Below are 13,274 nucleotides of genomic sequence, written 5' to 3'. Positions count from 1 at the left end.
CATTCTTCACTGACTCTAACGTTTTCACTCTCCACAATCTTGTTTAGACTCTTGTTGTACACCAATAAGCCTTACTCCTTGTAGAATATCCCAAGAATATGCATTCATCTAATATTGCATCAAACTTCCCTAGATCATCGTCATTTCTCCTTATTTAGCAATTGCTTCCAAATATTTTGAAATAGTTGACTATAGGAGGTCTTTCATTCCATAGCTCATAAGGTGTCTTTATTTAATTCACTCTTCTCTACACCCTATTAATTATATAAATAGTAGTATGCACAACCACTTTCCCACACACATTAGGCAAGTTAGCATTATTTATCATAGTTCTAGCCATTTCAACAATTGCTTTATTCTTTCTTTCTACTACTCCATTTTGTTGAGGGGTCCTAGGAGCATAAATATGTCTTCTAATACCATGCACTTCATAGAATATATCAAAATCATTTGAATTAAACTGCCCTCCTCTATTATATCTTAATAAACAGTTGATTCTAGCATCAACTTTATTCTCAACCATTGACTTGAATATTTTAAACCTTTATAATGTTTTAGATTTTTCTCTCAAGAAAGTAACTCATGTCATTCTATAATAATCATTAATAATCAACATAAAAAACCTTTCACCATTTAGTCCTCTTGTCCTTGTAGGTGCACATAGATGTATATGAACCAACTTCAAAGGTATTGAAGTTGAATACTCCTTGTTCTTGAATCTCCTCTTTGTTTGCTTTCCTAAATAACATTCCATGTACATATTATCAACATGTTCGAGAATCTTTGGTAAATCTCTTACAACATGACTAGAATTGATCTTCACCATATTGTCAAAATTGATATGTCCAATCCTTTTGTGGAACAACCAATATACATTGTTCTATACCAATATACAATTATTACCACTGTTATCCTTCACATAGTAAACATTGCCATTAGTTCTTGTACCTTCTGCAACTAATATTTCGAAACTACCTTTTCTAATTTCATTTATGTACGTACGAAATATGACCTTATAATTATTAATACATATCTAACTCAAACTTAGAATATTATGGCGCAAGCCCTTAACATAATAAACATCATCAATATTATGTTTACCATCAATTGAAATAGTACCTTTACCACAAATAGGTGCAGCTTCCTCTCCTACAAATTTTACAGATCCACCATCATAATTATCAAGAATAATGAACTTTCCTTTATCTCTTGTCATATGATTTGAGCATCCAGAATCAATAATTCATTCCTTAGGCTCAAATTTCACATGTAATTAAATATTCACATTCATTGATTTTTTACTATTCTCTACTCCTTTCGAACTACCAAATATTTCATCACTCTTCTCTTCTATATCTAGAAACAATTATTCTTAATTTGAGTCATTTCCATCTTCCTCTTCAAATGAATGAGTCTCCATTGAATAGAAAATTTTCTTAGATTTTTCTTTATCATCTATTCTCCTATTTCTATTATTACATCTATGATTATATCTTCCCTTATCATCATCATCAAGTATTATATCATAGTCTTACTATAAGTACATCTAGAGGCACAATGGTTGGAACTCTTCCACAATTGAAACATTTTAAGGGTAACTTAAGTTTGTACTTTTTGGATCCTTTATTTAGTATTCTTACAAAGTTTTCTTCTAACCCATCCATATCATTTCTTGGTTTGGGTTCATCTTAAATCTTCCTAGTAGCTTTGAATGCAGGATCTTCCTTCTCTTTTCGCAACTCGTCTACCTTATCAATCCCAGGGGCAAAGAGTGAATCATACAAGATCCAAAGTTTACTTATCTCTATCATGGCTTTTATCAAAGAGAATATTTCTTAGGTTTGTAGCATTTAAGCAATGTTAGAATAACTTTTCTCACAACTTCACTTTCTTCTAATTTACCACCAATACACTTAATAGCACTCACAATCTCATTTACTCAATTATCTTTGAATGTGTTGGTATTTTGGTATGGTTTTGTCATTGATGTCAACACCTACTAAACACTTATCAACTTTGGCACTTTGGATAATCAGCAACATTCACCGACAAGCAAGTGACTCATGCACAGTCATAGGTATCTAGTACACCAGCAAGATATAATGATCACCTGCACTTGGAACAATATGGAAAACACTTGGTTATGTCGAAGACATTGTGTGGACACTTTGTTTTGGAGTTTTGTTTATCGGTACAATAGAATTTTCATATTTGTTGTTACTGGCAAATAGGTCCAGGTTACACCAACAGGTTTATCTTTTCTAGATCAGCACGGCATGCTATGGAGATGATTAATTATTGTTGTAAATGCATTAAGCTAACATGTTGAATGGGTTATTGCATCGGATATTGTATTGTTTGTAAAATGTTTTTATTATAATATCTTGTAGAGCCAACCTACTAAAATTGGTCTTAGGTTATGGTATAAATGTAAGATCTTATTTGTAAGATCAAATGTGGAATGCGAAAAAGGATTGTGTGAAGGTTTATGCAAGAATAAGCAGAGCTATACATGCAGACATCATTTGAAGATTGAAGGAGGGTTTTTGTGAAGACAATCAGAACTACACCGATACTGAATCCAGCATATGAAGATGTTATTTTATGCAGTACATTCTTATTGGATTTAACCATCCAACTGTAGTCAGTGTGACTCCCATTTTGTGATTGAGCAGTGAGAAATAGGCTCTTGGCCTTTCTGCATGTGGAGACCCCATTTATGTACACTTACTATCTGTAGTAGTATCATCCGATTGTGGGTAAAGTTTCTCACTGTTCTTTTTCCCCTTACAGGGTTTCCATGTACAAATATTGGTGTTATGTGTTGTGGATGACTTTGTCTTTATGTTTCATGCACTAATCCTTACTGGTATAGAAATTAATTGTTAAAGTTGTCTACCGGTATATTAAACTGGTTTATCGGTATTAAGCATTAAGTTGGTTAAGTTGTTTTGGTTTGAATTTATTTGACAACTAATTCACCCCCCCCCCCCTCTCAGTTGTCTCCAGGACCTAACAATTGGTATCAGAGCTTAGTCCTCTTTTACAGAAGTTTAATAGCTTGAGGACATCCAATGTCTACTAACTATTTAAGGAAGGACAGTCCTAAACTTGATGGAACCAACTATGGCATATGGAAGATCAGAATGCAGACAAATCTAAATTGCATTGGAAAGGACATCTGGGATGTTACAAAGAATGGTTATACTGCTCCTACTCAGAGTCAGCCCACTCCACCCAACTTGACTAAAGATGAGGAAAATGATTGCAAAGCAAGAGAAGCACTTTTGAGCGTATTATCAGATCAACAAATCATGGGACTATCAGATAGGTCTACTACTAAAGCTATTTGGGATCATTTGGAAACACTGAATGAAGGAGATTCCACAGTCAAAATTGCAAAACTTGAAAGCTTCCAAGTCGGGTATGAACATCTGAAAATGGAAGAAGATGAAAAGATTTCTGCTTTTATGGAAAGAGTAAATGAGATTGTTTTGGGTATTAAATGATGTGAAGGAACCTTAAGTGAGGATGAAATTGTTTCAAAAGTTTTAAGAGGATTGCCATCAGCATATAAAAGGAATGTCACTGCTATAAACGAGTTAAGAACAATGCCTAATACATCAGTAACTAGGGACACATTGATTGGGAAACTTTTAGATTTTGAAATTGAAGAATTTGGTCTTGTTGCTACTATAAAAACATATTTGGCCTTTAAAGCATCAACATCATCTCCTCCATCATTTCATAAATCTAATTGGAAATCCTTTTATGCAAGAGAACTTGAAGAAAGCATGAAATAAAATGAAGAACTTGAAGCACTATTTGCAAGGAAAATGCCTAAAGGTCCAGTTGGAAGTAAGTATGAAGGTAAAGCACCCTTTAAATTTTTTAACTGCAATAATATTGGACATATGGCTTCAAGATGCCCTGATAGACATGCTAGACTAAGAGAAGAAGATAGAAGAACATACAAGCCTAACCTTGAATACCAAAGATACATATTTAAGAAGAATAAAGACAAATCTTGTTACATTGTTGATGAAGGTGTGACTGATGATTCTGATGAGGATCTGGCAAACAATGGATGGGTTTTTGTTGCTATAATAGAAGATCAACCAGTACCTACTGCTCAACTGGTAGTACAAGCCTTGGCAGCTAAAGTTGAAGTAAAGGATGAATGGATCATTGATTCAGGATGTTCACATCATATGACAGGAAACAAAGGTAAATTCTTGAACTTTCAAGAATACAATGGAGGCTTAGTGAGATTTGGAGATGACAAAGCTTGTTTAATCAAAGGTAAGGGTACAATATCTCTTGATGGTAAGCATAACACTGACAATGTTTACCATGTTGAAGGATTAAAGCATAATCTTTTGAGTGTTGGTCAATTAGTTGAGAAAGGATTTCAGTTCCAATTCAAAAATGGAAAATGCAAATTCATCAATAGAACTGGTTTAGAACTTGCAACTGGTAATCAGACTAGAGGTAATATCTTTCATTTAAATAACAGTGAAAAGACATGCTTAATTGCACATATTGATGAAAGTTGGTTATGGCATAAGAGACTCTGTCATGTAAACTTTGATTGCATGGTGAAAATCAATACTACTAAGGCAATTAGAGATTTACATAAAATTGTCAAACCTCATAATACAGTATGTAAGGAATGTCAATTTGGAAAACAAGTTAGAGATAGTTTCAAAAGTATTCCAAAAAAATCCAATAATGCTCTTGATTTAATTCACACTGATTTATGTGGTCCAGCTAGAACTAAAAGCTTACAAGGTGATAGATATTTCATGCTAATCATTGATGACTATTCTAGAATGTGTTGAATTACTTTTCTCAGAGAAAAACAAAAGCACTGGGAAAGTTCAAACTGTTCAAAGCAATGGTAGAAAATGAAACCGGTAAGAAAATCAAATGTCTAAGATCAGATCAAGGAGGAGAATTTACATCTAAGGAGTTTAATACATTCTGTGAAGTAAATGGAATCAGAAGACAACTATCAGCACCTCGGACACCACAACAGAATGGAGTTGTTGAAAGGAAAAATAGAACTATCTTGGATGCAGCAAGAAATATGTTATTAGAAGCAAACCTACCACATGTATATTGGAGAGAGACAGTCAGTACAACGGTCTATACATTCAACAAAGTTCACATCAAATGGTTTGGTATAACTCCTACTCTTAAATATTTTAGAATTTTTGGAAGTAAATGCTATATCAGAAGAGATGAGTATATTGGAAAATTTGATCCTATAAGTGATGAAGGAATATTTCTTGGTTATTCATCTAAGAGAAAGGCATATAGATGTTTTAACAAAAGATTGCAGAAAATTGTTGAAAGTACAAATGTAAAGATTGATGAACAATTCAGAAGAACTTCAAGGTATATAGACTCTGAACCAGCAATAAAAATTTTGACAAATGAACCTACTCTGAATCCACCGGTATAGAATGAAGATCCAGTTACCCCGGTATCATCTGAGGATTCCATAGTAACTGAGGAACAACAGAAAACAAAGACACCCTGATATGTAAGACTGAATCATTATGAAGATCAGATAATTGGAAACAAGTTTAAAGGAGTTATGACAAGAGGAAGATTGGAAAATGAAGAGGTATGTCTTATTTCTCAAATTGAACTATCATCAGTTAATGAGGCATGTGAAGATAAATTTTGGATTAAAGCTATGGAAGAAGAATTAGAACAAATTGAGAAAAATAACACTTGGACATTAGTTCCCAGGCCTAAAGATAAAAATGTAATTGGAACCAAATTGGTATTCAAAAGGAATTGATTACAATGAAACCTTTGCACCGATAGCTAGAATTGAGGCAGTCAGATTATTTTTGGCTTTTGCAGCACATAAGAACTACAAAGTATGTCAAATGGATATTAAATGTGCATTTTTGAATGGAGATCTTGAAGAAGAAGTTTACATTGAACAACGTGATGGATTTTCCTTGACAGATAACAAAGATATGGTTTGCAGGTTAAGAAAAGCTTTGTATGGATTGAAACAAGCTCCAAGAGCTTGGTATGCAAGATTGGATAAGTATCTTTTGAAGATTGGTTTTTCTAAAGGTAATGCAGACAAAAATTTATATTATAAAGTGACTAATGATGACATCTTGATTATAGAAGTATTTGTCGATGATATAATCTTTGGAGGAGAAGATGGATTATGTAAAGAATTTTCTATTAAAATGCAGAAAGAATTTGAAATGTCTATGATTGGAGAAATAAAATTCTTTTTAGGATTGCAGATTTCACAGACTGATAAAGGTATATTCTTGAGTCAATCCAAGTACTTAAAAGAGTTACTAAAGAAATTTGGGATGGAGAACTCTAAACTGGTAAGCACACCTATGACAACAAATGACAAATTATCACTAAGGGATGAATCTACACTTGTTAATCCAACTAGATACAAATATATGATAGGAGGTTTACTATATTTGACACAAACCAGACCTGATATTATGAAAGCAGTATGTATTGTTTCAAGATTTCAAAGTAATCCTAGAGAAAATCATGAATCAGCAGTAAAGAGGATTTTTTGGTACTTACAAGGTACTATAAATCTTGGATTATGGTATCCTAGAGATGAAAACTTTGAATTATGTGTATACACAGATGCAAATTGGGAAACAAATGTGGATGATAGAAAAAGCACCACCGGCGGAGCATTCTTTCTTGGAAACAGACTACTTTCTTGGTTGAGTAAGAAACAAAGTTGTACATCTTTATCAACAGCAGAATCAGAATATGTTGCAGCAGCAACTAACTGTACACAAGTACTATGGCTTAAGAAAATGTTGAAAGACATAAAGGTAAAATGCAAGGAACCTATTACTAGTTATTGTGATAACACTATAGCAATTGATATATCTAAGAATCTGATATTACATTCTAAAACCAAACATGTTTCTATCAAACTGAATTTTCTAAGGGAAAATGTTGAAGAAAAGGAAATAAAACAGGTTTATGTGAATACTAAAGAGAAGATTGCAGATATCTTTACTAAACCTCTACCTAAGGAGACCTTTGAATATCTCAGAGATCAGCTTGGGGTCATACCCCCACCCGTAGAGACTTAAGAAGTTGATGATTGTCATCAACAGACATAATTAACAGAGAAATCTTTTATTCTGGCTTTAATGGGAAGCTACTTCTCAGGGGGATTAGTTAGTATACTAAATTGATTGGTATTTTGTATATGAACTTGGCTTGGTAAGATGTTTTTGGTAAGAACTTTGGCAATTGATGTCAAAGGGGGAGAGATTGGTATGGAAAAACACAAGGAAAACACATGTTGCTCCCAGGGGGAGAGATTGTTGTTTGGGAGAGAATATTACTCTTTGTATCTGTATTTTGATTTCTGGTTATGATCTCTTTTTGGAGATTGTTGGTTTTTGGTATTTAGCATTTCTATTTTGGCACTTTGATTGTTTTTCCATCTCATGTTGCCATCAATTCCAAAGGGGGAGATTGTTGGTATTTTGGTATGGCTTTGTCATTGATGTCAATACCTACTAAACACTTCTCAACTCTAGCACTTTGGAGAATCAGCAACATTCACCGGCAAGCAAGTGACTTATGCACAGTCGCCGGTATCTAGTACACCGACAAGATATAATGACCACGGACACTTGGAACAATATGGAAAACACTTGGTTATATCAAAGACATTGTGTGGACACTTTGTTTTGGAGTTTTGTTTATTGGTACAATAGCATTTGCATATTTGTTGTTACCGGCAAATAGGTCTGGGTTACACCGGTAGGTTTATCAGCATGGCACGCTATGGAGATGATTAATTATTGTTGTAAATGCATTAAGCTGACATGTTGAAATAGTTATTGCATCGGATATTGTATTGTTTGTAAAATGTTTTTATTGTAATATCTTGTAGAGTCGACCTACTAAAATTGGTCTTAGGTTATGGTATAAATGTAAGATCTTATTTGTAAGATCAAATGTGGAATGCGAAAAAGGATTGTGTGAAGGTTTATGCGAGAATAAGCAGAGCTATACATGTAGACATCATTTGAAGATTGAAGGAGGGTTTTTGTGAAGACAATCAAAACTACACTAGTACTAAATCCAGCATATGAAGATGTTATTTTGTGTAGTACATTCTTATATGATTTAACCATCCAACTGTAGTTAGTGTGACTCCCATTTTGTGATTGAGCAATGAGCTCTAGGCACTTGGCCTTTCTGCATGTGCAGACCCCATTTATGTATACTTACTATCTGCAGTAGTATCATCTGATTGTGGGTAAGGTTTCCCACCATGGTTTTTCCCCTTACAGGGTTTCCACGTACAAATATTGGTGTTATGTGTTGTGGATGACTTTGTCTTTATGTTTCATGTGCTAATCCTTACCGGTATAGCAATTAACTGTTAAAATTGCCTACCGGCATATTAAACTGGTTTACCTGTATTAAGCATTAAGTTGGTTAAGTTGTTTTGGTTTGAATTTATTTGACAACTTATTCACCCCCCCCCCTCTCAGTTGTCTTTGTGACCTAACAGGATGTTATCATTATCGGACATTCTTAGGTTCTCAAACTTGTGCTTCATATTTATCCATGGCTTTCTTCAATTTAACATATTTCTTAGGCTTGTAGCATTTAGGCAATGTTAGCATCACTTTTCTCACAACTTCACTTTCTTCTAATTTACGACCAATACACTTAATAGCACTCACAATCTCATTTACTCAATTAACTAAGTTCAAACATTCTCAGGTTCTCAAACTTATGCTTTAGATTTATCAACTTGGCTTGCTTTGTCTTCTCATCACCTTCATATACATTTCTTATATTTTCCTAGACCTCTTTAGGAAACTTCAACACAACTTTGAAAAATATTGCATTACTTAGACAGTTGATAATAAAAACTTTAGCCTTCCCATTTTTCTCATGTGCCTTAACCTCATTAGAAGTCTAAGGATCATTTTCTAGAGCACTACACCAATTCTTAATGATTTTCCATATTCCAGTTTGTAGGGGTTCCAAATGACATTCCATTCTTTCATTCCAATAAGAGTAATTTGTGCCATTAAACCTTGGTGCTTTGAAATTAACTTCTTGTGCCATTTTGGATCTTTCTCAAGTTGTAAAGCTTCTCCAAGAGAAACCTTATTCTAATACCAATTATTCAACACACCAAAAGACTGAGACAGGGGTTGAATTAGTCTAGACCTCAAAACACTTTACTTCTAATCAATTATTTTATTTCTTATTCCATTATGGAGTGGTGCGGGCTCATGTCTGCTAAGCAGGCAGATAGGTGGCAAGTAGAATTGCCTACCGGTGTGTGTGTGTTTGTAGATGCCTTCGTTCCTAGTTGTGAGTTGGACCTAGGACCCTTTGTCACTTTAGTTGACCTTTGAGTCATTCCTTTGGGATCCTATGGAATTGTGTTGGGGATGGATTGGTTATCATCTCACAATGCTTGTGTAGATTGTCATCTAAAGATAGAAGAGTGTTTAGATGACCATGGCAGGAGAGTGGGGATCATTGGAGTTCAGCGATCAATATCCTTACATATGATTTCTGCTATGCAGCTTAGGCAGTGCATGCATCAAGGGTGTTAGCTTTTTGCAGCTACTCTTGAGGATGTGGATGAAGAAGATAGTCGATAAATTTCTCTTTATGGTCACCCTATTCTTCGAGAGTATGCTGATGTGTTTCCTTTCGATATTCCCGGTATGCCTCTGAAGCGAGACATAGATTTTCGCATTGACTTGGTTCCTGGTGCAGAACCTATTTCGAGAGCACCATATTGGATGACTACTCAAGATTTGAGTGAATTGAAGTCGTAGGTTGAGGAGTTGTTGGCCAAGGGGTTCATTTGTCCTAGTATTTCTCCTTGAGGTGCGTCGGTTATCTTCGTTAAGAAGAAGGATGGTTCTCTTTAGTTATGCATTGATTATCGACAGTTGAATAACCTAACCATCTAGAATCGATATCCATTGCCTCGAATAGATGATCTTTTTTATCAGATAAGGGGAGCCAGGGTGCTCTCAAAGACTGATATGAAATTTGCGTATCATCAGTTGCGTATTCATGATGCAGATATTCATAGGATAGTGTTTCATACTCATTATGGTCACTATGAGTTCATAGTGGTGTCATTTGGGTTGATGAATGCGCCTTCAGTATTCATGAGTCTTATGAATGGGGTTTTTTGCACCTACCTTGACCACTTTTTCCTTGTGTTCTTGGATGATATATTGATTTATTCTAGATCTATGGAAGAGCATGAGGGTCACTTGCATCAGGTATTGGAGTGCTTGAGGGAGAATCGGCTTTTTGCGAATTTGGAAAAGTGTGATTTCTTCCAGTCAGAGGTGAGTTATCTTGGTCATATAGTCTCAGGAGAAGGTGTATCCGTGGATCCTTCTAAGATCCAAGCCATTGTTGATTGGCCAACGTCGACCAATATTTTTGAGGTTCTAAGTTTCATGGGTTTGGTCGGATATTACCGTCGCTTTGTGCAGAGATTTTCTCGAATAGGCCACCCAATTACTTCGCTTCAAAGGAAAGAGAAGAAATTTGTTTGGTCAAAGCAATGCAAATTCACTTTTCGTACCTTGAAGGAACTCCTTGTTAGTGCTCTGATTTTGGCAGTTCCTGGTCCATCCAAAGATTTTATGGTATGCACAGATGCCTCTCTAGAAGGTATAGGTGTGGTGCTTATGTAGGATGGACATGTGGTTGCCTATGAGTCTCGCAAACTCAAGGATCACGAGTTGAACTATCCAATTCATGACTTGGAGTTGGCAACTATAGTGCATGAATTGGTTAGATGGAGACATTTCCTGTTGGGGCGTCGGTTTGAGCTGCATAGTGATCACCGCAGTTTGCAGTATATTTTCATGTAGCCAAACTTGAATGCTCGACAGCGAAGATGGATGGAATTCCTCTGCAAGTATGATTTTGAGGTTTGTTATATTCAAGGGAAAGAGAACATAGTGGCAGATGCTTTGAGTCGTTGGCGGCATGAGGTTGTAGCATTGTCCCTTGGTGTGCACTTGAGTGAGAGAATTATTGGAGTTCTTCCTCAGGACACCTGGTATCAGGATGTTAGAGTCATGGCGGAGTCTAGAAGACCATTGGAGGGTAGATATTCTGGATATACTCTTGAGTCAGATGGTCTTCTTCAACATCTTGGATGGATCTATGTACCTCCTTTAGAGGGTCTTCATGTTTTGATCATGACTGAGGCCCATTGTGCACCTTATTTGGCACACCCTGGTGTCAAGAAGATGCACACAAATCTTAGACAGATATATCATTGGGCTGGTATGAAACATGATATTGCTGATTTTGTGTCAAAGTGCTTAGAATGTTAGTGGGTGAAGGCGGAGCATCAGCACCCTGTAGGGATTTTATAGCCTAATTTGATACCGGATTGGAAATGGGATATCATTTCCATGGATTTCATTGTGGGGTTGCTTGTTTCTTTGCATCGTCATGATGTCATCATGGTCATTGTTGATAGATTGACCAAAGTTGCTCAATTTGTTCCTATTAGATCTTCTTATATAGCAGCAATGGAGGCATGAGTCTTGTTGGAAGATGTGGTGAGGTTAAATGGGATTCCAAGGCAGATCATTTCTGATAGAGACCCTTTCTTTACTTCAGCCTTGTGGATCTCACTTCAGCATGCTTTAGGAACCCAGTTGAACTTCAATTCAACTTATCACTCAGAGATTGATGGTTAGACTGAGTGTGTGAATCAGGTTTTGGAGGACATGCTTTGCATGTATGTTATGGACCAGCAATCGCGTTGGGAGGAATATCTTTGCCTTGTGGATTTCTCTTATAAAAATGGATACCATAGCTCTATAGGTATGTCTCCCTTCCAGGCTTTGTATGGTCATCCTTGTCATACTCCTTTGAGTTGGGATTGGTTAGAGGATAGGGTGCGTTTAGGACTAGATTTTCTTTGTGAGATGGAGTAGCAAGTTGAGCAGATTCATGGGCATTTGGTTGCTGCTTAGGATAGGTAGAAGAAGTATGCTGATGCCCATAGAGTCGATCACCAGTTTCCAGTTGGCGACCATGTGTTTTTGAGAGTGCATCTGCGGAAGAGTCAGATTCGTTATGGAAAGGGTTCTAAGTTGGTGCCTCATTTTTTAGGCCCTTTTGAGATCCTTGAGAGGATAGGACCTGTTGCCTATCGTCTTGCCTTGCCGCTGAGTCTATCCCGCATCCACGATGTCTTTCATATTTTTGTTCTTCTACCTTATCATCCTGATGTGACCCATGTTCTTGATTGGAACGCTTTGCAGATCAAGGACAGGCATCTTTCCATGGAGCCCGTGCACATTCTTCAGCGTCGGGATTTGATCCTCAGAGGTCATACCATCAAGCAGGTAAGAAGGCTATGGGATCCAAGTGATGAGACCTTAGCGACATGGGAAGATGAAGTGAAGATGAGAGAGCTTTATTCTTATCTATTTTAGGCTTCCAGGAGTAAGCCTAGGCTTGGGGGGGAGGATGTAGTACCCCTCCATGATCAGACCCTTTTTGTATATTTTTTATTGACTTTAGTGGAACATTATTGTATATTGATTCAGATTTTATGCGATATTATTTCATGCTTTATCTAGATTTGTGGTGTATGATTTTATGCAGTATCTCAGTGCTTATGATTAATGTTATTTTATGGATCATTATCATGGACTAACACTCTTACCTTATATGTGTGATGCATTATTTATGTGTTGTGTGCTTGCATATGTATGGGATGTGAGGAGATGATTTTCCTTCACTCACTCTGGTGAAACAGGGAACGTCACAATTCTCCTTCATCGGTGTGTGTGTCATGTTTGGATATATATGTGTGTGTGTGTGTGTGTGTGTGTGTGTAGGGGATAAAGTGACACTAAGCAAACATGCCCTAATCTCACTTTCAATCACACACTTGTGGAATACGAAAGAGCCTAGAGGTATCACATAATTGGCTACTTCTTTTTGTGGAAGAGAGAGCCACGGGCTACCTATTAGGATTTATATTCCTTTGTTGCAAATGATAGATAGAATGATGCAAGTTCAACTATTAACCCTAAAGTGTAAGTATGAACTAGTAACTTTTAGCACAAGATTGTAGAATTGAGATTTAATGATGAACAATTGTAAGGATAAGAGGAGAAATGTAAATGTGTACCTTGAATGGATTTGATTCTGCAAGATCTGCCACTGAAGCTGGAAGCCTAAAATATCGAAGCTGCTACCTC

This window comes from Cryptomeria japonica, chromosome 10, assembly GCF_030272615.1.
Source record: "Cryptomeria japonica chromosome 10, Sugi_1.0, whole genome shotgun sequence".
Lineage (NCBI taxonomy): Eukaryota > Viridiplantae > Streptophyta > Pinopsida > Cupressales > Cupressaceae > Cryptomeria > Cryptomeria japonica.
This window is presented reverse-complemented; position numbering follows the sequence as displayed.